Source organism: Saimiri boliviensis, chromosome 1 (genome assembly GCF_048565385.1).
Source record: "Saimiri boliviensis isolate mSaiBol1 chromosome 1, mSaiBol1.pri, whole genome shotgun sequence".
Taxonomy (NCBI): Eukaryota; Metazoa; Chordata; class Mammalia; order Primates; family Cebidae; genus Saimiri; species Saimiri boliviensis.
In genome coordinates this window covers 67,994,415-68,021,732 of record NC_133449.1, presented here as the reverse complement: position 1 = coordinate 68,021,732, position 27,318 = coordinate 67,994,415, and the positions used below count along the sequence as shown (strand labels likewise).

The following is a 27,318-nucleotide window of genomic DNA, read 5'->3' as shown; positions in this document are numbered from 1 at the left end:
GGGCGGAAGAGAAATCCCCCTTATATTATTCAGAACAACTTAGCTCTCCATCAGCTTTTCTCTGACCTCCAATGACCCATAGCTGAAGTCACCTGTATTATGAACCATCCACTTCAGGTTCTACCCTTGATCAACACTGAGGAACAAAAACAGGTTTTGAACTTTCACTCACCACCACCATTCTGCAGTGGTAAAGGGAATGGGATAAATTTTTCCCCTATGAATATGAATTAGCCACCCCTTTTTTTTTTTTTTTTTTGAGACAGAGTCTCATTCTGTTGCCAGGCGCCAGGCTGGAGTGTGGTGGCACTATCTTGGCTCACTGCAACCTCCGCCTCCTAGGTTCAAGCAATTCTCCCACCTCAGCCTCTGAGTAGCTGGGACTACAGGTGAGCACTACCACGCCCAGCTAATTTTTGTATTTTTTAATAGAGACGGAGTTCCACCATGTTGGCCAGGATGATCTCAATCTCTTGACCTCGTGATCTGCCCACCTCAGCCTCCCAAAGTGCTGGTATTGCAGGCACCAGCCACCATGCCTGGACCCCCTCTTTAGAAGAACTGGCCACAGCCATTTTTGGTTTTAAGTACACCTCTATTATATCTCTCTATATAAACTCTCCAGCTCTAAGTAAAACCTATGTAACAAGTCTGAAACAATTCCCATACACTCACTGGCAGTCTTCTGACACTGAGAATATGATTAAAGAAAGCAATGCTTCTGTCCCTAAGACACTGTCTTTTATTTATTTATTTATTTATTTATTTATTTATTTATTTATTTAGATGGAATTTCACTCTTGCTGCCCAGGCTAGAGTGCAACGGCACAATCTTGGCTCACTGCAACCCCCGCCTCCCGGTTCAAGCAATTCTCCAGCCTCGGCCTCCTGAGGTAGCTAGGACTACAGACACGTGCTACCAAGTCCATCTAATTTTTCTATTTTTAGTAGAGACAGGGTTTCATCATGTTAGCCAGGCTGGTCTTGAACTCCTGACCTCAAGGGATCCACCCGCCTCAGCCTCCCAAAGTGCCCAGCAGTACTAGGAGGAGAAGTCCTGGAGTTCAAGGCTTCAGCGAACTAAGATTGTGCTAAGCCTGGGTGACAGAGCAAGACCCTGTCAAAGAAAAAACAACAACAAAAAAAACTACAAGGAGGAGAAACACACATTCGCCTCAATGCTACTTTTTCTTTTCTTTTCTTTTCTTTTTTTTTGAGACAGAGTCTTGTCTGTCATTCAGGCTGGAGTCCAATGGCGAGACTTGGCTCACTGTAACCTCTACCTCCTGGGCTCAAGCAATTCTCCTGCCTCAGCTAGGATTATAAGTGCCCATCACCCCACTCAGCTAATTTTTGTATTTTTAGTAGAGACGAGGTTTCACCATGTTGACCAGGCTGGTCTGGAACTCCTGACCTCAAGTGATCTGCCCAACTCAGCCTCTCAAAGTGTTAGGATTACAGGTGTGGGCCACCATACCCAGCCTCAATGCTACTCTGAAGCCATTATTCCTACAAAAAAATCCTTCCTTTGCTGAGGCTCTTGCCAAACAACTACATTCTTCCTCACTGCTATCATCTGCAGACCTTCTGGTCATCAAGGACTTTGGCCTCTGGGTCACAGTATGCCTTTCCACCTCAAATCAGATCCTTTGCCTGGTCATGATCTTCTATATTTCTGCCTCTCCTGTCTTTACTTCTACAGCTTCTGTTCTTCAACTTCATTGGGATTTCCAGCCCCTCGACAACCCCACTCCCTATCATATGCCACCTATCACTCTTCTCCTGAGTTCATTTCTTTCTCTAGCCAGCTAGAGGCCAACCACTCTCCTACCAATACCCTAGTCCCCCTTATTCCATGTCTTCCATTTGCCCCACAAAACATAGTTACTATTTTAACACAAATGTCCTTCTTTGTTTTAACCCCAAGTTGCTTTGTGCTGCTAAAGCAACCATGAAGTCATGAGGGCCACTTCCTCTATAAATTCATCATCTCCAATGTTAGCTAGGTCCTCAGCACTGCTCAGGTGTCCTCCTACACAGTGAGGATAGGGATGACCTCAACTTCTGCCCACAGAAAACAAAGCCCAACAGAAAAAAAACTCTAACTTTCTAACTCCCAGAATCTTACCAAATCCCTCTGCCCCTTTACATCCCTTGCCCCATCAAATGAAATTTAAAAGTGCTCAGCAGAGCCTGGCATGATAGCACATGTCTGTAGTCCCAGTTACTTGGGAGGCCAAGACAGGAGGATTGCTTGATCCCAGGACTCTGAAGAGCCTGGGAAACACAGTAAGACCCTGTCTGTAAAAACATGAATAAATATAAATCTTAAAAAAAAAAAATGAGGGCCGGGCACAGTGGCTCACGCCTGTAATCCCAGCAGTTTGGGAGGCCGAGGCGGGTGGATCGCAAGGTCAAGAGATCGAGACCATCCTGGTCAACATGGTGAAACCCCGTCTCTACTCAAAATACAAAAAATTAGCTGGGCATGGTGGCGCGTGCCTGTAATCCCAGCTACTCAGGAGGCTGAGGCAGGAGAATTGCCTGAACCCAGGAGGCGGAGGTTGCGGTGAGCCGAGATCGCGCCATTGCACTCCAGCCTGGGTAACAAGAGCGAAACTCCGTCTCAAAAAAAAGAAAAAAAAAAAAATGCTCGGCCAGGTGCAGTGGCTCACACCTGTAATCTCAGAACTTTGGGAGGTCAAGCTGGGAGGATTGTTTGAACTCAGAAGTTCAAGACCAGGTTGGACACAGTGGCTCATGCCTGTAATCTCAGCACTTTGGGAGGCCGAGGCAGGCAGATCACCTGAGGTCAGGAGATAGAGACCAGTCTGGCTAACATGGTGAAACCCCCTCTCTCCTAAAAATACAAAAATCAGCTAGGCATGGAGGCACGCGCCTGTACCGTAGTTTCAGCTACTCAGGAGGATGAGGTGGGAGAATCGCTTGAACCTGGGAGGCGGAGGTTGCAGTGAGCAGAGATTGTGCCACCACACTCCACCCTGGGTGACAGACTCAGACTCCCTCTCAAAGTAAAAATAAAGTTCAAGACCAGCCTGGGCTACATAGTGAGACTTCATCTCTACTAAAAATTTTAAAAATGGCCAGGTGTGGTGGCTCATGCCTGTAATCCTAGCACTTTGGGAGGCTGAGGCAGGCAGATTGCTTGAGCTCAGGAGTTCATGACTAGCCTGGGCAAATGAAAAAACCCTGTCTCTACAAAAAATACATAAACTTAATTGGGCATGGTGGTGCACGCCTGCAGCCCCAGATACTCAGGAGGCTGAGGTGAAAGGATCACTTGGGCCCAGGATATGGAGGCTGCAGTGAGCTATAATCATACTATTGCACTTCAGCTTGAGTGACAGAGTGAGACTTCGTTTCAAAAAATAATTATAATAATGTTGAGCAGAGTGTTGGCAAAAGGTAAGAAAGCAATAAAGGGTGGCGGTATGATGTTAATCTCAGTGGTAGCCCTGTCCTTTGTTCAGCTGAAATTTAATCTCTCTGCCAGTACTCAGGATACAGTAACCCCTTCTCCCTAGGGGCCTTGCTCAACAATTTTTATTTCTATTTTCAATTAATTATCATTTATTTTAGAGATGGGATCTCACTCTGTGGCCCAGGATGGAGTGCAGTGGCATGATCACAGCTCACTGCAGTCTCAACCTCCCAGGCTCCAGTGATCCACCCACCTTAGTCTCCCAAGTAGCTGGGATTACAGGTGCATGCCACCATGCCCGGCTAACTTTTTTATTTTTTTGTGGAGACAGGGTATCACCATGTTGCCCAGGCTGGTCTCAAATTCCTGGGCTCAAGTCATTCTCCACTTCAGCCTCCCAAATTGTTTATTTTTCCTGTCTTCAACTTCTCCCTCGACATCTAATTTTTTCCCCACAGCAAAAGGACATGCTTGGGTCTCAAAATATAAATCAACAGCCATCTCTACATCCCGTGTCTTCCTTTCACTAACTCTTCTCACTTCACAGACAAGCTTCTTAAAAGTGCAGCTTCCCTGACTGGGTCCACATCCTTGCTTCCCATTCACTAGCTGCAGAGTTACCATCCAGTAAAAGAGTCCATTCCTCTTACTCACCAAAGGTTCTGCTCTTTGGAAAATGGCTTTACTGATTCTCAAAGAAGTATAATGAAAATAAATATACCATATTGCTATTAATTCAGAGCTTTAATAATATGAATGAGAATAATTTTTTTTTGAGACAGTCTCACTCTGTCACCCAGGTTGTAGTGCACTAGCGCAATCTCAGCTCACTGCAACCTCCCTCTCCTGGATTCAAGAGATTCTCCTGCCTCACCCTCCCAAGTAGCTGGGATTACAGGCACACATCACCATGCCTGACTAAATTTTTTGTACTTTTAGTAGAGATGGGGTTTCACCATGTTGGCCAGGCTGGTCTCAAACTCCTGACCTCAAGTGATCCACCCACCTCAGCCCTGCAAAGTGCTGGGATTACAGGCATGAGCCATTGTACCCAGCCAGGAATAATTTTTTTTTTTTCTTTTTTTGAGACGGAGTCTCACTCTGTCACCTAGGCTGAAGTGCAGTGGCACGATCTTGGCTCACTGCAACCTACACCTCCCAGGTATAAGCGATTATCCTACCTCAGCCTCCCAAGTAGCTAGGATTACAGGTGCTTGCCACCACGTCCAGCTAATTTTTGTATTTTTAGTACAGCCAGGATTTCACCATGTTGGCCAGGGTGGTCGCAAACTCCTGACCTCAGGTGATTCACCTGCCTCAGCCTCCCAAAGTACTGAGATTACAGGCATTAGCCACCACACCTGGCAGAAAATAATTTTTAATATTATGAATGATAGTAGATTTTCCTTTGTATTAATGCTACCTCTGATCATAATATAAGCAAAATTGTTTAAAGTGTTCTTTAAAACAATTCTGTTTTCACAAAACTCACCTAGTTCTCTAGATGCAAAAGCTAGAAACAATCTTTCCTCCCTTTGAATTCCCACAGATTAGTCTTTATCTGTCATATTTTTATGCAAAACATAGTTCCTCAAAAGCAGGCTCAATTCATCACAGAACTCTCTGCAGTTAATAAATATTTGAAAATGAATAAATAGACTTTATAAGCACCTGTTATAGAAGGGCTAATTCTAATTATAAATCAGTCTAATCAGCTCATTAAATCAGGCCACCTGAAAAACCTCCACTGTCATTTTGCTAACTTAATGTTAGTTTTCCTTATGTATTGAAGCAGATAAAGTTGCATTCACGCATTCATATCGTGTAATTTAGGCTTTCACTCACTGAAATACGCCTTGAAAAGTCTCAAATACTGAGACTCACAATACTGTGTCATTTTGGTTTCAGTCTGGAAGGACCAGGGTAAGTCAGTGAGGTCGCCATTACCCAGTCCGAAGGGTATGAGCAGGGCATGCCTATGGGAGGAATGCATTTGTCTCCTCCCTCACCCAAAAAATACCCTGGGAAACGTTCCTCCAGGAAAGACTGAGACTTACTCTCAGGCAGTGCCTGCTCCCCTCTGCTTCAATTCCTTTCATAGAAGCTGACTGTCAGCTTCTCATCGTGGACATGTTTGCCACTAACTGGACCTTCCTAGGTTTGTTCATTTCTGAAACAAGAAAATTTGCCTAGGGAACCTCAAACTTTTTTTTTTTTTTTTTTTTTTTTGGTCAATAGGGATGGGGTTTCACTATATTGCTGGAGCTGGTTTCCAGCTTCTGGGCTCAAGCGATCCTCCTGCCTCAGCCTCCCAAAGTACTGGGATAATAGGTGTGAGCCACTGCATCCAAACCCTCAAACTTTTTTTCATGCTGATATTCTGTGAATAATCATACATTATTTACCCATTTGAAAATCAGATTTTAGGCCAGAAATGGCAGCTCACACCTGTAATCCCAGCACTTTGGGAGGCCGAGGCAGGCGGTTCACCTGAGGTCAGGAGTTCGAGACCAGCCTGGCCAGCATGGTGAAATCCTGTCTCTACCAAAAATTCAGAAAGTTAGCCGGGCATGTTGGTACATGATCCATTGACTTATAATCTCACTGCCTACCCTAGTTGCTATTTTATTATTTCAGGCTTGTATTGAGTAGTCCCAGCTACTTGAGAGGCTGAAGTAGGAGAATCACTTGAACCTAGGAGACGGAGGTTACAGTCAGCCAAGGTCACGCCACTGCACTCAAGCCCTGAGCAACAGAGCAAGACTTCATCTAAAAAAAAAAGAAAATCAGATTATATTTTGAAAAGCGGGTCTAATGCTTAAAGAACCTGCTGGGAAATCCTTTTGTGATGTGAATACCACTGCCCACAGACACCTCCAATATAACTGTTAGATCATCTATATGAGACCAACAATTCTCCCAAGGCAGGATGTGGCGGTTGCTCTCAGGAGCTTCTTCCAAAGTACAGACATTCCTGCCCCCACAGACCATCTGAAGAAAAAAAGGTAGTCTGTAGTCTTTACCCAGGCAGAATTATGGGCTTAGAGTTGGTGTGTTAAGGGTAAAAAGGTGTCCAGGACCACTCACTAGGAAACACAGGCAGGGCCAGGTGGCAGGCCCAGTCCCTCTGGAGCCAGAACCAGCACCTCCCAGTTTGCTTTACCCTTGTAGAGAGTGTAATTTCCAGCAGGGCTAAAAATCACAAATGGCACACAGCCAGAGGGCAGGGCCAGGCTGGGTAAGCAAAAGCCAGATATGTGCCAGGAAGCTTCCGGATTTAGAATCCAAGCAGTGAGAAGGAAGGGAGGTGAAGAACCTCCTACAGCAGACCTATAAAGTAGCTGCCCTCTTTGGGAGACATCCAGGTTACCAGCAGGGAATCTCCTACCTCTGTGAGCCTCCTCAATTGTTCCAGGGACTCTCAGCAGCCTGATCCTTTAGGAAGAGAGATCCACTGACTGGGACCCAAGTGACACCAGTTTACCAGTTTTGAAAACACTCCTCCTCTGTGGAATCACCAGCTCATAGAGCAGAGAAGTCCTACGGTGCCTCCATTTCCTTCCTCCCACTATAAAATGTGAGGACTATGACTTGTCCCTAAACAACCCAGCAAAACTACAGTGTGAGGCTGTGGGCAGACTGTTTCACACAGCTTGACATGCCACAAGGAGAAAGATACCACCAGTTCTTTACTCACTCACTCATTTACTCAACCATCATTTTCTGACTGCCCGCAATGCACCAAGCAATGAGGTGCAAGGATGCCTGCAGGATTCTTAGCAGACACCAGTCTAGCAATTCCAGAATTTACTTTAACACTGACCCTGTTGATTCTGAACTCCTCAAAGGAGATAATTACATTTTGTGTTTATGCTGTCTGAATGAGTCAGTTAAACAATTTAATCCCATAAGTATGACTGCCAGTTGGAAAACTGAAGTGACTTAAGGGACTCTTGATTCTCTACTCATTAAAGCAGCTCCTCTCAGGACCTCTATCAGCTAGCAAATACATAAGTGGAGGTGCCATGGAATTCCAAAAATAAACAAACCTAATGACTTCACAAAAATTTTTTCATTTAACTAACTCAAACAAGCTCTTCTCTCACTGGTCTAAGTCAATATGCTTTTACTGTATTACTTTCAAAGAAATGGAGCCAGAATTCAATAAATCACTAAGCTACCACTAACTGCCATAATCAAACTGGACAATCTGACTTCCAAAATGCTTAACAGCTATTTATAGATCGATTAGGACTTCTTTCTTCTTCACCTGAATGCAATGAAATATCCAACAGTCTCTGGTCTGGAGGACTGTCAGGGTCTAACAAGGCCAGGCCACAGGGCAGTAACTGTAAGTAACTATTCTTCTGCCCACCTCTTCACTGCTCCTAGGTCCAGGCTGCAGCTTTTGCTCTGTCTGTCCATCCCTGGAAAATTCATCTCTAAGAGACAGGGAGTGCAGAAATGAGAAACTCTGAGGCTGAATATCTGAGTTTGAATCCTAATTCTGCATTCTAGTTAAGCTTCAGTGTATATATAAACAACAAAAAAGTAATAATCCAAAACACAGAATTCTGTTACCTAAGTAACTATAATGCCACTTTCTAAAGAAATTTTTTTTTTTTTTTTTTTTTTTTTTTGAGATAGGGACTCACTCTGTCACCCAGGCTGGAGTGCAGTGGCACAATCATGGCTCCCTGGAGCCTCGAACTCCTAGACTCAAGAGATCCTCCCACCTCAGCCTCCCAAGTAGTGCTGGGATTACAGGTGTAAGCCACTGCACCCTATCTAAAGTGATTCTTAAATGCTGCTGTGGCTGTTGTTTATTATTACTGCCCACTCCTACCTCTCCCCAAGCTCTACTCTCCAGGTTCTAATTGAGACCACACACTCCTCTCCAGTGTCTCAAGAAGACTTCTGGCAGGAAGGGGAGAACCAAAATAACACCTCCCCTCCAAGCCTGTCAAGGTTGCCAAATGTAGGGAGTCTCCACTCCCACCTATTGCTTCTACTTCAGAAGTACTTTTTTTCTCTAATTGGAAATATCCAGCCTATAGAACATTTCCTCTTGGATGCACCCCTAGCCCTTCAAATTCAGCTCCAGGAAACAAATCCATTTTCCCATTCGAGAGGAGTGGCTCTCCCTTCCACTTACCCCCATTTTCATGATGATAGGTAACATTCCAGTTTTGGTGTAGGCAAACACCTTGGCATTATCAGTGACTTGTTACTCTGTTCTCCTCTTCCTGCCTGAGGGACTATCAAATCAGCGCTTATTTTATGAAATGTCTTTAGACTGATGCATTTCTTTACAATTCCACTGACTACCCTAAAATAATAGTTGCTATTTTATTATTTCAGGCTTGTATTGCCACTACAGCTTACTAACTGATTTCTCTAATCTCATTTTCTGCTTCATTCGTTTTGCAGGATATAATAGAAAACCTGCCCTAATCACTGCTTTTATCACCGCTATCTGCTCAAGAGCCTACGATGGCTCTTCATTATCAAGCCCACCATGCTAAAATAATTTTATCTGGTTTCAGCCCACCCACCATGTTCAAGTCAGAATCTATTTCCTGGTTTTTTGTTTTGTTTTGTTTTGTCTTGTTTTTGAGACAGGCTCTCTCCCTCTGTCACCCAGCCTGGAGTGCAGTTGCACAATCATGGTTCACTGCAGCCTCAGCCTCCCAGGCTCAAGCTATCTTCCTTCCTCAGTCTCCCAAGTAATTGGGACCACAATCCTATACCACCATATACAGATAATGTATTTTTTTTTTATTTCTTGTAGAGATGAGGTTTCACCATGTTGCCCAGGATGGTCTCAAACTCCTGAGCTCAAGGAATCCACCTACCTCAACCTCCCAAAGTGCTGGGATTATAGGTATGAGCCTCATGGCACACAATCTCTTTCTTTTTTTTTTTTTCTTTTTTGAGACAGAGTCATTCTCTGTCACCCAAGCTGGAGTGCAATGGTGCAATCTCAGCTCACTGCAACCTCTGCCTCCTGGTTCAAGCCATCCTCCTGCCTCGGCCTCCTGAGCTACTGCTGGGACTACAGGTAGGCACTACCACTCCTGGCTAATTTTTTTTATTTTGTAAAGACCTCCCAAAGTCTTTACAAGCATGGATTACAGGGATTACAGGCATGAGCCACTGCTCCTCCCTGAAATAGCCTTTTTCTATATGCTTTGTTAGTCACATTTGAATTTATTCTTCTATGACTCTGGCTCATTTTTGTGATATTTGCTTTTTTTCCTATTAATATGTAAAAGCTCTATGTACATTAGAGGTATGCTGAAAGTTGTTTTTAATCAGTTTTTCATCTACTTTTAATTTTGCTTGTACTGTTACTTTTTTTTAGCTAATTCATCACACATTTTCCTTTATAGTTTCTGCCTTTAGTGCCATACTTTAAAAAATGCAATTATCTTCTAGTATATTTATTACTTTAGCTTTTATGTAAAAACTTGTAATCCATCTAGAATTAATTTTGCTATATGGTGACAGAAATTTTTTCTTATCAGCCAGTTGTCCTATATCATATGTCCTAACACTATCCTTTCCTGCTGAAACCTAGCTCTGTTTCCGGACATCTATTCTGAGCTCTCCTTGACAAGAATCCTTCTTCCCAGTTGGACTAGTTTGTCCTTTGTCCACAACAGGTTTCATGAAGGCTGCTGCTTTTATTATTGCCGTTACCTAGAATATCCTCCTATTTTTCCTCCATAGATCCTTCAATGTAAAATCTTTATGGAAATAAGTGGTAAGTGCTATTCAAAACAAGAAATACCTTCACAAGAGGGAAGACTATGCAAAAGTAAACATCAGAGGGTCTACATATTATTCTTTGTGTAGCTAAAGAAATCCATGAAGGCTGGGCAGAGTGGCTCATGCTTGTAATTTGGGAGATCAAGAAAGTAGAATTGCTTGAGGCCAGTTGCCAGTTCAAGACCAGCCTGGACAACAAAGCAAGACCCTGTCACTAAAAAACAAAAAAATTACCCAGGTGTGGTGGTGTGCATCTGTAAGTGTTAGCTACTCAGAAGGCTAAGGTGGGAAGATTGCCTGAGGCCAGGAGTTTGAGGTTACAATGAGCTATGATCACACTACTGCACTTCACTCCAGCATGGGCAACAGAGCAGAACCATGTCTCCAAAAAAAAAAAAAAAAAGCATATGTTCTTTATTTCCCCTTGGTGGGCTCTGGACACAAAGAAGTGAACCCAGAAGTGATTTTAGAAAAAACAGTTTGAGAGCATTAAATTGCTTGCAAAATAGAATGAGAGAGTATTTGGAGTTCTAGTGGTAATATGCTAAAGTGGTAATATGCAGAAGAAAGAAAGATAAGATTATAAAAGACCAAGACCAACATACGTGGGTGACATGAATAATGACAAATCCCTAGTGGAGAGGTGGGCAAAAGTACTTTAAGGAACAAGAATAACCAGTATTAGAATTCAAGTTGCTTACTTTGTTGCAATGTTAAATTCTCTCCATTATCCCAAACCTTTGATAAAGTCTGCAACACATATAAAGGCTGGAAGTTCTACATCTGTATCAGTGTGCATGGAAACAGGGACAGTGTACTTGATCTAGTAAACCATCCATAATTTGAACAAAGTCAGTGGAAGCAAGAGCTCAAAATCAGAGCTCCTGGGAATTTGAAGAAATGTAAAGAAGGAATCAGAACAACTTGAAGAATGACACTTTGAGCCAAAACTTGAAGGGGAAGGATGACTCCAGCTAGCTGATGGGTTATACCAGGATGCTCAATCGTTAAACTCTCGAAAGAAACCAAATTGCATGAGGTTCCAGTGATTCACAGAAACACCCAGCAGGGGAGGTGCCAATTACTCTGTTTGCCCAAGAAGCAAACTGAAGATCATACACCCCACCTCTTATGCATTCTGCATGCTCCTCAAGAGGTCTTCTGGCCCCTACTCCACCTAAGGGTGGCCTTAGTCAACTCTCAAGTTTTCTCCCAAATCAAGGAAAAGAGGAGGGGGAGGAGGTTTGGAATGGGGGTAGAGAATGGTTTGATGAATAATATAATTGGGCTTGAGACATATTGAGTTTAAGATGCTTAAGAACTATTCAGGTTACAATGTCAATAGTGTTTGGCTATGATGAGTAAGAAACTCAGAAGAAAGAGAGATCTAGGGGGGAGATGATGGTATTAAAGCACTTGATGTGTTAGCGGTAGCTGAAACAATAAATATAGATGGCATCACCCAGAGACAGTATATAGAGGGAACAGAGACAGTCGGGCATAGTGGCACCCACCTATACAATCTCAGCTACTCAGGGAGGCTGAGACAGGAGGATTGCTTGAACACAGGAGTTTAAGGCTGCAGTGAACTGTAATCACACCACTGCACTTTAGCTTGGGTGACAGAGCAAGACTTTGTCTCTTTATTAGATTTTTATTTATTTATTTTTGAGATGGAGTCTTGCTCTGTCACCCAGGCTGGAGTGCAATGCTGTGATCTCGGCTCACTGCAACCTCTGCCTTCCAGGTTCAAGCGATTCTCCTGCCTCAGCCTCCCAAGTAGCTGGGACTACAGGCTTGCACCACCATGCCCAGCTAATTTTTGTATTTTTAGTAGAGAAGGAGTTTTGCCATGTTGGCCAGGCTACTCTTGAACTCCTGACCTCAGCTGATCTGCCTCCTTCAGCCTCCCAAGGTGCTGGGATCACAGGCATGAGCCACTGTGCCCAACCTCTGTCTCTTTTTTTTTTTTTTTTAAAAAAGAAGGGAATAGAGAAGGTAGCCAAGGCAGTGTCTTAGGAAATGGTCTCATTTAGGAAGGTTGTTAGGGAAGACTGTTAACAAGTTTTCCACAGTATAGGCCAATTAATACCTAGCAAATACCTATAGACTGACCAAAGAAACTACATGCTCTATTGAGGCCAGGCACAGTGGCTCACACCTGTAATCCCAGCACTTTGGGAGGCCAAGGCAGACAATTCATGAGGTCAGGAGTTCAAGGCCAGCCTAGCCAAAATGGTGAAATTTGTCTCTACTAAAAATACAAAAATTAGCTGGACGTGGTGGCAGATACCTATAATCCCAGCTACTTGGGAGCCTAAGGCAGGAGAATCGCTTGAACCCAAGAGGCAGAGGTTGCAGTGAGCTGAGATTGTGCCACTGCATTGTACCCTGGGCAACAGAGCAAGACTCTTGTCTTAAAAAAAAAATCTTTGGACAGGCGCGGTGGCTCAAGCCTGTAATCCCAGTAGTTTGGGAGGCTGAGGCGGGTGGATCACAAGGTCAGGAGATTGAGACCATCCTGGTCAACATGGTGAAACCACGTCTCTACTAAAAATACAAAAAAAAATTAGCTGGGCATGGTGGCACGTGTATGTGGTCCCCGCTGCTCAGGAGGCTGAGGCAGGAGAATTGCCTGAACCCAGGAGGCGGAGGTTGCGGTGAGCCGAGATTGTGCCATTGCACTCCAGCCTGGGTAACGAGCGAAACTCCGTCTCAAAAAAAAAAAAAAAAAAAGAAAAAAAAATCTTTGAATGCCTATTTCAAGCCCTCTTGCAACTTTTCTATAAGCAAGCTGACTCCCTGGTTTTCAGTTAAAACCATGGTCTTTCAGATGTGGCAGAAATGGCCAAATGCCATAGGCCAAGGCCACAAGGGTGGGGCTTGTGTATGGAGAATGCTGCTTACTGGATGTTCAAAGAACATACCTAAGGACATGGTCCATCCATACCTAAGGGCATGGTCAAAGCTGAGCCTTTCCATCTAGTTTGTTTTATGATTAGCTAAGCCAACTATCTGAGTTGAGATCAGCCAACTAATGATCTCACTCATGACAATAAAAACACATACATGAGGATCTCAAGAAGACCTAGTAATTTCTTCATCAGAAGTCTTAGACATTTGTCTGCTTCAGGCAGTCTTTTCCTAGCTGTGCCAGTTGGCAATGGCATGCAGGGGAAGTAACTGGCTTGCTCTTTGGTTGCTAGCTATGCCAGCTGCAATTCCTGGTACTTGGTCACCCACCCAGCCAGATTTAAATGGCTACCCACCTGTAACACTGCTCTGCCCACAGAGCATGGGCTTATCTCCATTCAACGATTGACAAAATTAGTATAGTCTAGACTGCCCACAAGATATAGAAGAGGGATTTAATAGGGCAAGTAGAAAACTTATGTCACACTCATTCCATAAAAATAAGTTCCATCCCATATGGCACCAACTCCTATGTGTAAAGTCAAAATCCTGAACTAGTAATGAAACTTGAGACTGATGCTGAGATGACTATTGTCCCAGAGGAGAAAGGAAAGGTGCTCAGGAGTGCTCTAGAGAAATTCTGGCAGAGATCCAACCTAAGGAAGCGAGCCTCAGAGAAGCCCTCCTATCTTGTATCTAGGAGCCAGTGATGGTCATGGCCATGATGGCACCATCGCATTTACCACCTCCTATTTCCATTGGGAAGGAGAAGAGGATCCAAAGTAGAAGCAGGAATGCAGAATTCTTCCTTCCTCCCCATTTTAGAGCTCCACTGCAGATTAGAGCTAGCTTTATACAGACACACAGGAAATAGTGATCATTACCTTCATCTGTAATTTCAGATAAAGGCAACAGTCACGTTACCTTCATCTGGAATTACTGCACTTCGTGTCCATTCCTTTGGGATAAAGATTCGCTCTTTCCAAAACCGCATTCCACCAAACACCATATTCTATGAGATTTTAATAAATATTCCTTCAGAAAAAAAAATGGACTCTAGTTAAATATGTTTGAAAAATGTTATATACTCTATTTCCCTTTTAGAGTCTTACATGAATATTAAAAGCTCTTTTTGAGATGGAGGCAGCTGGACAGCTAACATGAAATCCAGAGCAAGAGCTCAACAAAGCTAAGAGCCTTGTTCCAGAAGGCAGTGGAGCAGACCAGTGTGACATCTAATTAGCCCAGAGTTCAAGGTGGTCAACACAGGGAGATCTGTCCATCAGCAGAACTCTACCTACCAAAGCCTAGATGCAAGAAAAGGCTCGAGTATCAGATAAGTGACCTGGCCAAGGAAAGGCTAGGAAGCAAAGGATATAGCCCCTGGTGAGGGACTGACAGCAGGGCTTCAGTCCTGGACAGGGTTAAGAAGTCCAGGCAGAGAACAAGACAAAGCTTATACTTCTAGGTGAAAGCCAAAATAAAGGTGAAATGAAGGGAAAGCAGAAACTGATAGGCAGAGAGTTGTTATTCAGGGCATAAAACACATGCCCAGGAGTTCCTCCCTCCTGGAGACAGTGGCCCTAATATCCTAGTGATCAGCAGATTCTGCTTCATCACTAGGTCTCGTGTATGAGGCTGCAGGGGTTGTGGGGAGAGGAAAGGGTATGGGATGTTCAGAAATCTCCAGAGTTGTGCTGATTCCATTAAGGTAGGAGGTTCAGACCTTGCCAAACTTTGGGCGATAGGGAATAGAGGCCACTAGGGAAATGTGTCCCAAAAAATTAGCTAGAACCCAAGAGGCCTCAGTGAAACCAAAAGTCTGGATTCAAAATAAAGTACACTGGACTTAGGATAGGAATGTAGACAATGAAGTTGAAGCCCGAGGGTGGAGGCATCTATAAGCCCAATTGTAAGGAGTTCAGAAAGGCACTGAGATTTGAGTTGCCTCTGTAAAACTCTTGGGGGAGAACAAAGCTGTGAAAATTATAATTATAAAGGCAGTTAGAGTGCACTGGTGAATGAAAGATGATGCCAAGTCAAGTAGAAAGGGTCTCTCTTTGGAAGAACTCAGGCCAAAAAAGTTGTATGTCTTCTTTGGGAGGCCAAGGCAGGCACATCATCTGACGTCATAAGTTCAAGACCAGCCTAGCCAACATGGTGAAACCCTGTCTCTACCAAAAATAAAAAATCCTTACCTGAGCGTGGTGGTGTGCACCTGTAATCCTAGCTACTTGGGACGCTAAGGCAGGAGAATCACTTGAACCCGGGAGGTGAAAGTTGCAGTGAGCCAAGATCACTCCAATGCACTTCAACCTGGGTGACAGTGAGACTCTGTCTTAAAAAAAAAAAAAAAAAAAAAAAAAAGGGCTGGGCGTGGTGGCTCACACCTCTAATTCCAGCACTTTGGGAGGCTGAGGTGGGCAGATCACAAGGTCAAGAGATCGAGACCATCCTGTCCAACATGGTGAAACCCCATCTACTAAAATTACAAAAATTAGTTCGGTGTGGTGGCCTGTGCCTGTAGTCCCAGCTACTCAGAAGGTTGTGGCAGGAGAATTGCTTGAACTCGGAGGGCAGAGGTTCTAGTGAGCCAAGACAGCACTACTGCACTCCAGCCTGGCAACAAAGCAAGACTCCATCTCAAAAAAAAAAAAAAAAAAAGCCAGGTACAGTGGCTCATGCCTGTAATCCCAATACTTAGGGAGGCCAAGGCAGGTGGATCATGAGGTCAGGAGTTCAAGACCAGCCTGGCCAAGATAGTGAAACTCTGTCTCTACTAAAAACACAAAAAAATTAGCCAGGCACGTGGGCATGCATCTGTAATCCCAGGCAGAAATTTGTTTAAACTCGGCAGGTGGAGGTTGCAGTGACCTGAGATCGCACCACCGCACTCCAGCCCAGGCGACAGAGCAAAACTCTCAAAAAAAAAGTTGTATGTCTTTTTTTTTTTTTTTTGGATTGCAGCCATTTATTGAAATTGGAGACATTTTTTAATCTTCTTGAGACTCCATATCAGGCTGTCTACAAAGTCCACTGGGAGGCCGAGGATCATTTGAGCCCAGGAGTTTGAGGCTGTGGTGAGCCCCAAAGGGCCACCGCACTACAGCCTGGGTGAGGAAAGACCCTGTCTCAGTAAATAAAAAGACAACTTTTAGCCACATTTCCAGACTTCAATTAAAATGCTACCTGGGGAATGCAGAATATCAGATATTTTATTGAAAAGTTGTATGTCTTAATCACAGGGACTATCTTGGCAGCTTCTGGATCAGCTACTTTGACTCCACAAAGTTAGTGGAAAAGGGGGAACTGCACCTTCGCGTGGATACCCCAAGTGCTTTGTCATTGCTTTTGGCATGGCTTATTTTGCTTTCCGGTAAAGCTCTATCTTAGCATAGCTCATTGGGAAATTTAGACCAGAAGCTGTCCATGACCAGGAGCCACGAAGGAAATGCCCTGCCCTTGTTGCTACTGGCGGCCTCTTTTGCGCCACCATTTTGCATCATTTCTCAGAAGCTGCGCCTCCCCCCTTCTAAGATCTGTGACAGTCTTGTCTGAGGACATCACAGTAAACCACAGACCCAAATGTCCAGCACTCCTGGTTACATACTAGCTGTCAAGCTGCTCTCCAGACAACACTGTGCCTCCATCCAAACATGCTGGTAGCAAATCTGTCTACCCAGCATATCCTCTTTTGGGGTCATGGGTATCCATAACCAGTACCCTCAGCCGCTTTTCTTCTCTCAGACAAAACTGTGAAGGAAACTACTGTTTAAGTATTTCTTTAGGGACTCAGCATTTCTCTTCAAGGCCTTTATCTCAAACTCATTGGTGTCTCCTTTCGTCCCTACAACTAGGGGCATAGTGCCTTCTCCTCTCTATCCCTTCCTCAGTCTAGTTCTCAGAAATCAATCTGGTAAATTCATTCACACTTCCACGTAACATGACCAAGATATTTCACAATCAAATCCCTTCCTGGAGTCTTCATTTTTAACAGGGTCTCAAAAGATTTAAATCAAGAAAAAGAAATTCCAACTGTGGGATTCCAAGCAATAGCAAACAGCTAGGCCAAGTTTTTGAGGGGCAGGACACATTCTTGGTGCCCTGAAATTACACCACTTGACTAGCAATTTTCATTCCATCGCCTGACACCTTCAAGCCATCTCTTCTGCTAGCCCAAGGGGCCAGGATCCCTGGAGGTGTGCCAGCACTCACTGCTATTTGGTCTCCCTTGGAAAAGAAAAAAAGAGACACCTGTTTTATTTTTTATTTTTAAAGAGACAGGGTCTCACTATGTTGCCCAGGCTGGAATGCAGTGGCTATTCACAGGCGAGATCCCACTACTGATCAGCACAGGAGTTTTGGCCCGCTCCGTTTCCTACCTGGGCCGGTTCACCCCTCCTTAGGCAACCTGGTGGTCCCTCGCTCCCGGGAGGTCACCATACTGATGCCAAACTTAGTGAGAACACCTGATCGGCATAGCGCGCCACAGCCCAGAACTCCTGGGCTCAAGCGATCCTCCCACCTCAGCCACCCGAGTAGCTAATAGGCATGTGCCACTGTGACCGGCTGTTTTTTTTTTTTTCTGAGGTGAAGTTTCACTCTTGTTGCCCAGTGCAATGGGGTGAGCTCAGCTCACTGTAACCTCCACCTCCCAGGTTCAAGCGATTCTCCTGCCTCAGCCTCTCGAGTAGCTGGGATTACAGGAATGCACCACCACATCTGGCTAATTTTGTATTTTTAGTAGAGATGGGTTTCTCCATGTTGGTCAGGCTGGTCTCGAACTCCCAACCTCAGGTGATTCGCCTGCCTCAGACTTCCAAAATGCTGGGATTACAGGCATGAGCCACCGTGCCCATCAAGACACCTCTTACTCAGTAGTAATTCACTGCAAAAGTCACACAAGAGGTGCCACCAGCTCCAGTACATGCAGTGAGCACATACCACACCCTCACCTCTGCCATCATCACCGCTGACTTCAGGACCCACATCAACAGATTTTATGCAGATGATAGGACAGAGCCACTAAGCAGGAAACCAATTACCAGTGGTGTTTTGACACATGTGCCCTATACTGTGATGAAGAACAAAGGCTTTTTAAAATCCTCCCCTACAGCCAATTGGTATCTTTCCCACATATGTTGTTGCAGCATCTCTATATATAGAATTTAGTATTCTATAAACAGAACGTTCTGGCTAAACACGTCCCAACAAGCAAAACTGCAAGGAGGTAAAGATGGCATCTCACCACCCTTCTTTCTCATATCTTCCTTTCTAAATCTCACCAGGGACAGAAAAGCTCTGTGAAAACAGCATGGGCTTTGCAGTTGTACAGACTTAAGGAAAAGTAAATCCTAGCTCAGCCTTTTATTAGCTGTGTGACCTTGGGCAAGTTATATAACTGCTTTGACTTTCAGCTTGCCCATGTGCAAAAATGGGAATGATACTTCATTGGTTTGTATTACAATTAAATAATATATGAAAGCATCTAATACATGCCTGGATCTCAAGGGACACAAGTTTCTGTTATCCATCTAAATTATCATGTACCTGGTACCCTCAAGCTGCCAAAGCCAAGGTGTGTGCCCCACACAAATCTTCCTTTCCTTTCCTAAACCCTGTTGAAGCTCCCATCCCCTACAAGAGCTGATCTAATCATACTATTAAAAGAAAAACAATTCTGATGAAATGAATTCAAGTAAAACATAAACAACATTGCTGGGTTTCTATACTAACTCTGTGGGGGTGTTTCTGCATTTAAAAAAGAGGCCTGGTTCGGAGGCTGAGGCAGGTAGATCACTTGAGGTCTGGAGTTCAAGACCAGCCTGGCCAACATGGTGAAACCCCATCTCTACTAAAAATACAAAAATTAGTCAGGCACGGTGGCACGCACCTGTAAGTCCAGCTACTCAGGAGGCTGAGGTGAGAGAATCGCTTACACCCAGAGGCAGAGGTTGCAGTGAGCTGAGATCACACCATTGGACTCCAGCCTGGGTGAGAAAGTGAGATTCCATCTCCAAAAGATGCCTGAATTAAAATGAGGCAGGAGTGTAATGGTGAGGCCCTCCTAAAGCACAGCCTCTTTCACTCTCTGCAGAAGATGAGAAACCCATCAGAGCTATAGAACATCAGCTCAGATTGCTGAATGTCACACCTCAAATCAACAACAGGTCCAGAATAGAACTTGGAGCCTTGGCTACCCCTCCTGCTCTAGTCAGCACATGTCACTTCCTTACCCAGGAAGTTCTGCTGTTTTTTTTTTTTTTTTTTTTTCCTAGGAGGTTTCCAACACTATTTTAAACTCTTTGGACTCAACAGGATTTGACTATGGTCATAGCCTTGGAATAGTGTGTAGGAGGCCTGGGCCTTTCTTCTAGCATCACACCTTTCTTTGAACGGTCTCAACAAGGCCCAGATTAATACATGTGGTAGAATGGGCCTATGACTTGACTTGTCTCTTAGTGATCCAGGAAGGCGGATCACAGATAAATTTCTAGGCTTTCCACATACAAGATCACAGAAGCAGATTCTTAAAGCTAAAAGCAGCCTAAGTATAATCACCTGACACAATGTGCTATGCTGACTATAAATCACAATTCAGCATGGGAGTTCTCATTATTAGGTACTCTTTGGCAGTATGTATGACTTCCCCAGCAAGACTCTAGGGAGCCAAGAGCACTAGCTCAGTCTGGGGTCTGAGAAGCCAAACACCCCTGGGGGAGGCAGGGTGGTGGAAAAGGCTGACTGGCAGCTTCAGCAGGTGGTATAAAGGGGAACTGAAGGTGAAGTCTAGGGTGAGGGAAGGACTGGTCCAGGCAGGATTACTCAACAGCATGTGCTCAGAGAACTGGGAAAACAAGAACAACAACAACAACAATTTTAAGTTACTTTATATTTATCGAAGTGGTAACCATGGTAAAAATCAGAATTTTGCTGCATTTTCTCTATATTTTGCTGGGTTTCTTTATACTTATTTTGCATTTAGGCTTTTTAAATACATACTGAGGGAGGAAAGTATGAGGGGCATCACAATTTTTCTATTGCTTAGGACTGTTAAAACAAATTCTTATTCTGGCCCCTGACTTCAGGAAGAAGCAAAGAAAACCAAGAGTTTGAAGCTTCCAGGTCAATATTCACTTCTTCATTCAACAAATATTTCTTGAGGAGGAAGAATCGGCTTTGCTCAATCCTGGGATAGAGCAGCAAACAAAAGAGACATGGTTCCTAGAGTTCAGTCCCGTGAGAGTGGATAAGAACAAGAACAGGATCTAAAGCCAAAGGTCTATATTGGAAAACAGGCAAGATTCCACAGCCACCAATGAAATGCCAATAGAAAAGCCCCGGGGCAGGCAAGAAGCTATTCAGGGAGAAGAGCTGGTCCAGAAAATGCTCTAATCCCTTCACTCACTTTGACAGGAGAGACAGCCATGGTGGTGGGTTGAATTTATCAATAAAAGTACCCTCACAGCCAGTGCCACCATGAAGGTGCCCATTCTCTGCTCATAGCCATGTAACTATAAGCTATGTGCAAGATCTTGAAAGCTCCAAAGAAAAACAGAAGCTCTGAATTGTCTACTACCAGAAATTCTAGAAGATATAGCAGGCCAGAAGTGGGAAGTATAAAACCAACTGCCAGATGCAACTGGGGGATCCTCCCCCAACACTATCACTACACTTCTGACACTGCATGAAAAGTAAAATAAAGACAGAATAGGAAAGGGAAAAAAAGAGGGGAAGAGGGATTAGAGAAGAGATCGGGGGTGAGATGGTCAGGCTACAGTCAGAAGCCTCCTAAGAGGAGTTTCTGATTTACCGTATGAAGCAGGCTATGGCCTGATTAAGTTATAAAAATGAGTCATTCCAGCAGCTCAGCTCAAGCACCCTCAGGAGGTGATAGCCATGGTAAAAGTGGAGAGCCAACAGCAGCAGCAGCAGGAGGTACAGAATCTATGCACAGCCAGCACAGTAGGGGCCTATAGAGACCTCGTATTTGACTTCTCTGAGCCTCAGTTTCCTTTATCTGAAAATGAAGATGGTAAGAGTGTGTATTAGTTACCTAGGACTGCCATAACAAATTACCACAAACTGGATGGCTTAAAACAACAGAAGTTTATTTTCTCACAATTCTGGAAGCTACAAATCTGAAATCCAGGTGTCAGTAGGGCCATGCTCCCTCTGAAGGCTCTAGGGAAGGATCCTTCCTTGTCTCTTCTAGTTTCTGGTAATTGCTGACAACCCTTGGAGGGCCAGAGCCGTTCCTTAGTTTGCAGCAGGATAACTGCAATCTCTACCTCCATCTTCATGTGACCATCTTCCCTCTGTGTCTCTCTCTTCTTATGACAACACCAGTCACTGGACTAGAACTCACCAGTAAAACTTCATCTCAACTTGATTATATGCACAAGGACTCTATTTCCAAATCAGTTCACATTCATAGGTTCTGGGAGAACGTGAATTTTGAGGGATACCATTCTACTCAGTACAGAGCACCAACCTTGTAAGAAGTTTATACCTGTAAGGTATTATTACTTAGGACCATGACTGGCACACAATATGTGCTATGTAAAGGTTGGCTACTCTTCTTCACCATCTCTGGCAGGTAGCTGCTGCCAAAGGGATATGTGGGTGTGTTCTGTTATATAAGAACCACCCTCCCTCCATTTTGAGTCAGAGGCAAGAAACTGAATTAAACTAGAGTTCTGAAATAAGCTGATTAGGGCAGAGCTAGAGCACCACAGGTTTATTACCATTCAGTACTCCTTATCAATATCCTACCAATACTCTCAACGTGGAATGAGAAAATACCTGCTGCAAGCACTTTTTTTTGAACAATACAGAAAGTATCATTCCAAATGAACAATGGCCCTTCAAAGCAGTACCCTTGATAGGATCTGCTTTGGAAGAGACTTCAGAGCCAGTTAAGAAGCTTCAGCAGAGAGACAGCAGTCTCATTACTTACAATTCAGACTGAATTCTGATCCGAAACTGCTCTACATAGTATATTCAACCCCAGAGTTTAGTGATGAAATGACTTTTGGCTGTATCCAAACATTAAATCCATTCTCTGAGATGGGATTTGCTATTTCTGAGGATGCGATATTTAAAATAGCAAGCCACTTTCAAATTAGGGAAGAGGAGAATAGATTGAGGGCTCCTGCTTCTCCTTCTTTAACAAATGAGTTTAGGATAGCTACCGAACTGAAAAAAAATACATGGCCGGGCACTGCGGCTCATGCCTGTAATCCCAGCACTTTGGGGGGCTGAGGCGGGCAGATCACAAGGTCAGGAGTTCAAGACCAGCGTGGCTAACATACTGAAACCCTATATATACTAAAAATACAAAAATTTAGCCAGGCATAGTGGTGGGTGCTTTTAATCCCAGCTATTAGGGAGGCTGAGGCAGGAGAATCGCTTGAACCTGGGAGGCGGAGGTTGCAGTGAGCCAAGATTGCACCACTGCACTCTGGCCTGGGCAACAGCGAGACTTTAAAAAAAAAAAAAGAAAAGAAAAGAAACACAGCCAGATCCCAACTACTCTCTTCATGTCCAAATAAATACCAGATGGATCAAAGATTTAAATTTAAAGATTAAAGATTTAAACACACACAGTATTCAAAAAGAACAAGTAACTATTTTTATAATTTTGAGGTGGGGAACGTGCTTTTTCTAAACATCGGTCTAGTAGCAGAAAAAACTATAAGGGAAGGGATTTTCTAACTACCTAAAAATGTAAAATTTGCACAAAGAAAAAAAGCTGCATAAACAAAATTGAAAAAAAATTGACAAAATGGGAACAATTCCCTGTCATTTATGACAGTCAACATGTTAAAACTCTTACAAATTAATTTTTAAAATTATTAGAAAAAACGTGCAGGCAAGGTGCAGTGGTTCACCCCTGTAACCCCAGTGCTTTGGGAGGCCAAGGTGGGAGGATCACTTGAAGCCAAAGTTCAAGACCAGTCTGGGTTGCAAGAACCCATCATTACAAAAAAAAAATAAAAAATTAGCCAGGTGTGGTAGCAGGCACCTGTAGTCCCCAGCTACTCACAAGGCTGAGGCAGGAGGATCTCTTGAGCCCAAGCGTTCAAGGCTGCAGTGAGCTATGATCACACCACTGCACTCCAGCCTAGACAAAAAAGCAAGACCCTGTCTCTGAAAGGAAAAAAAAAAAAAAAAAAGGTGCAAAAGTTATGAATAATTGATTTAAATAAAAAATATGAAGGTCCAGCCGGGCGCAGTGGCTCAAGCCTGTAATCCCAGCACTTTGGGAGGCCGAGGCGGGTGGATCACGAGGTCAAGAGATCGAGACCATCCTGGTCAACATGGTGAAACCCCATCTCTACTAAAAATACAAAAAATCAGCTGGGCATGGTGGTGCGTGCCTGTAATCCCAGCTACTCAGGAGGCTGAGGCAGGAGAATTGCCTGAGCCCAGGAGGCGGAGGTTGCGGTGAGCCGAGATTGCGCCATTGCACTCCAGCCTGGGTAACAAGAGCAAAACTCCGTCTCAAAAAAAAAAAAAAAATACAAAGGTCCAAAACGCATTTGAAAATTCAACCTTTAATATTCAAAGAAATGAAAATTAAATCATACTTACTGAGTGCTATGTTTCAGTTACTAGTCTAAGCATTTTACTTGGATTTATTCCTCACAATAACCCCATAAAATAGGTACTATTATTATCCCTACTTTACCAAGATAAAATTGAAGGACAGAGAAGGTAAATGAATTACCCAAGGTCACACAGTTAGCAAATGGCTGAGTCAGAATTCAGCCCCCAGCAGGCTGGGTCCAAAGTCACATTCTTGACCACTGTGTTACAAGACCATGTCTCACCTGTCAGATGAGGAAGACAAAAACACACAACACCCAATGTTATTAAAAGTATGGGGAAACAGGCAATCTCACATGTTGCTAATAGAAGTTTATGTTCTCAAAGGTAGTTTGGCTCCATGAATTAACATTTTAAACATCCATACCCTTTAACTTGGCTTACGAATTTCTTGGAATTTATCCTAAAGAGACAGTGGAGTAGACAAGCATGCAAAGATGTATATACCAAGTGTTTAGCACAGAATGCTCATAATAATCAAAATATTGCAAATAAAAAGCCCAATGAATTAATTTGTTGGATATACCAAATATTCAACAAATTCATTCACTCAACAAATATTTATTGAGTATCAATGATGTACCAGAAACTGTTCTCAATACCAGGTATAGAGCATGGATAAAAAAGAAAAAAGGGTCGGGCATGGTGGTTGACACCTGTAATCCCAGCATTCTGGGAGGAGGGAGAACTGCTTGAACCTAGGAGTTTAAGCTTAGGCAACACAGTGAGACTGGATCTTTTAAAAAAAATTTTAAAAATTAGCTGGGTGAAGTAGCACATGGCTGTAGTCTCAATTACCTGAGAGGCTGAGGTAAGAGGATCACTTGAGCCCAGGAGGTTGAGGTTACAGTGAATCCAGATCATGCCACTGCACTCCAGCGTGGGTCACAGAGCGAGACCCTGTCTCCAAAAAAAAAAAACAGGGGAACACTCATTCTATGATATAGAATAAAATGCTGCCTGATTCTAGCATAAGAAGACAATTTTTAAAAGAAAAATATCTGTCTTCATGGAGCTTATATTCTAACAGAGGAAAGCTAGGCAATAAGCAAAAAAATAAGTATATAATATATCAAGTGATGCTAAATGCTATAGAGAAAAATACAGGCGGGGAGAGAGAGAAGAAATGGAGATTGTTATCTTGTTAAGTAAGGGAGTCAAAGGCAGCCCCATAGATAACAGATAAGATAAACAGATTAAATATTAGAGAATAATAGCAGTATGATATATCCACTCACTGAAATATCAGCCCTTTATTCTGTATTTATTGACATGAAAATGTCTTCAAGAGAAAAAAGATGGTAAAACAGTAACAAGGTACGACTACTCATATAAAGTTACATGTATATATATGCTCATATTCCAACTGGGAGAGTGGACCAACACATAACAAGATTAATAATACTGAGTAAGGGTCCAGGCTGAGTGCCAGGCAATAGTATAAGCAGTGTATGTGTTTACCCACCCATTCACTGATCTTCCTCCTAATACCTATACTTTCTTCCAGAAAGAATTTAAGGACAGCAAATCTATACACCTCCTCAAGTTCTTTATTTCTCTCATCCTTTCTCTCTTCTTCCCAGAAGCCAGGCCAGTGACAGTGTGAAAAAGGGATGTAAGGGTAGAAGGAAATCCCCACAGAATCTAGATGGAATTCCTCTTACTTCAACACATAGGAAACAGGTCCTGGGAGGCACAACTCCTCCCTGCACACCTGCAAGATTTGAAGAAAGGCTACCTGACTTAGAATCCCTATTTCATCCCCTACTAAACCCAAGATGCCCTGCAGGGACAGCTGGGAGCAAGACTGACTCATCATATGGCGGTGACAGGCCATAGGAGGCCAGAGCTCTACATTTGGCACACAAGGCCTAAATTGTTCTATGAGCAGAAATGACAGAGTCAAGCCCTTTTTGGCCCCTACCCTGTCCTCTCCTCCATGCCTGTACTCGTAAGCTATCCTGGGTAAATTAATCCATGCTCAATCCCCATATCTACTGCCTCACCCAGTTACCCCAGAGATTCACAGACTTCCCCACTAACATTCTCGAGACTAGGTCCCTACCAGGAAAGCTGCTTAGGGTGACCAGACATGTTAAGTTTGATTCAAATACTTTCAGTCTGGGGTGAGGGTAGATAGGGTTCAGATCTATCTGCTCTTAGATATGTAGCAACAGACTACACTTCTTGTTTGAGCATAAAGCCACAAACAAGGAACTGAAAGCTTCCCAAAGGTGAAATCCACGTTGTCGTCACCTGCATCTTTAGCCTGGGATGGGGAGTATGGGCACATGAGTGGAGGCAGGACACTTAGGGAAAGATTCAACTACTTGAAAATATTTCTCACATACTCTGTCATCTCTTGGACACCAACTATAAGCCAGGCCCTGTATTAAGTGCTTTCATATACTACTGGCAAAAAAAGCAAAATCACTTTTTTCTTTTTATTTTATATTTTGCAAATTTTATCAAACATTCCTACTGTGTGCTACTGAGTTTAAGAAGCCTAAAGTTGGCCATGTGTGGTGTTGCACACCTGTAATCCCAGCAAATCTCTTATGCTCATCACTAAAGGATATAAGAGATGCCTCCCACCTTCAAAAATTTACTCTATTAGGGAAAACAAAATCAACACATAAGAAATATATTATAAAAATAAGAGGGCTCCAAGATTTCTAGTACATGAAACAGGAAAACAAAGATGCTGGTAAAACAAATGAAGAAGTGGGTAAAGTAAGACAAATGGTGGGGTGTCCTGGTATACACAGCTATCTTCAATTTCAAATAACCAAATCTCTCCCTTTTAAAAGGTCCCATCCCTAGGAGAGGTATGTTTGACTTCAAGAAAAATCTCCAATACCAATATTTGAGACATAAAGTTGGGGATCATTCACGAGACAAAAAAGAGTCTCTTTGCTCTAAAGTTAACTAAGATATGATTTAACCACCCCTCAAACTATCCCTGTATTATACATACAAATATATACAATGTTTCTACCCAACTTTTCAGGATCACATTTATAAAATGAAGCAAAGTACTTTCAAAGGCTGGGTGCAGTGGCTCACGCCTGTAATCCCAGCACTTTGAGAGGCCAAGTCCAGTGGATCACAAGGTCAAAAGATTGAAATCATCTTGGCCAACATGGTGAAACCCCGTCTCTACTAAAAATACAAAAATTAGCTGGGTATGGTGGTGCGCACCTGTAGTCCCAGCTACACGGGAGGCTGAGACAGGAGAATCACTTAAACCCAGGAGGTGGAGGCTGCAGCGAGCCGAGATAGGGCCACTGCACTCCAGCCTGGCGACAGAGTAAGACTCTGTCTCAAACAAACAAACAAAAAGTACTTTTTAAAAACATTCAGGCCAGACAAGGTGGCTCACGCGTATAATCCCAGCACTTTGGGAGGCTGAGACTAGTGGATCACCTGAGGTCAAGAGTTTGAGACCAGCCTGGCCAACACGGTAAAACCCCATCTCCACAAAAAAATCAGCCAGGCATGGCGGCAGGCACCTGTAATCCCAGCTACTCAGGAAGCTGAGGCAGGAGAACTGTTTGAACCCAGGAGGCAGAGGTTACAAT

The 27,318-nt window shown here is 43.5% G+C and overlaps 1 protein-coding gene and 1 pseudogene across 22 annotated transcripts in view; one reads left to right on the top strand and one right to left on the bottom strand.

Annotated features, from left to right (window-relative positions):
• Positions 1 to 27,318, bottom strand: part of ASPRV1 (aspartic peptidase retroviral like 1) — a 147,637-nt gene that overhangs the window by 80,125 nt on the left and 40,194 nt on the right. For 14 of the 22 annotated variants that reach the window (XR_012517548.1, XR_012517530.1, XR_012517529.1 and 11 more), the window contains 2 exons: positions 24,536 to 24,637; positions 15,797 to 23,961 (listed from right to left, as the gene is read on the bottom strand). The gene's annotated coding sequence lies outside the window, so the exon portion shown is untranslated. Of the gene's footprint in view, positions 1 to 15,796; positions 23,962 to 24,535; positions 24,642 to 27,318 lie in introns of those variants that run through there. The other 8 variants (XM_039475363.2, XM_039475365.2, XM_003922655.4 and 5 more) reach the window with 6 other exon arrangements.
• Positions 21,026 to 27,318, top strand: part of LOC101028780 (prostaglandin E synthase 2 pseudogene) — a 32,223-nt pseudogene continuing 25,930 nt past the window's right edge.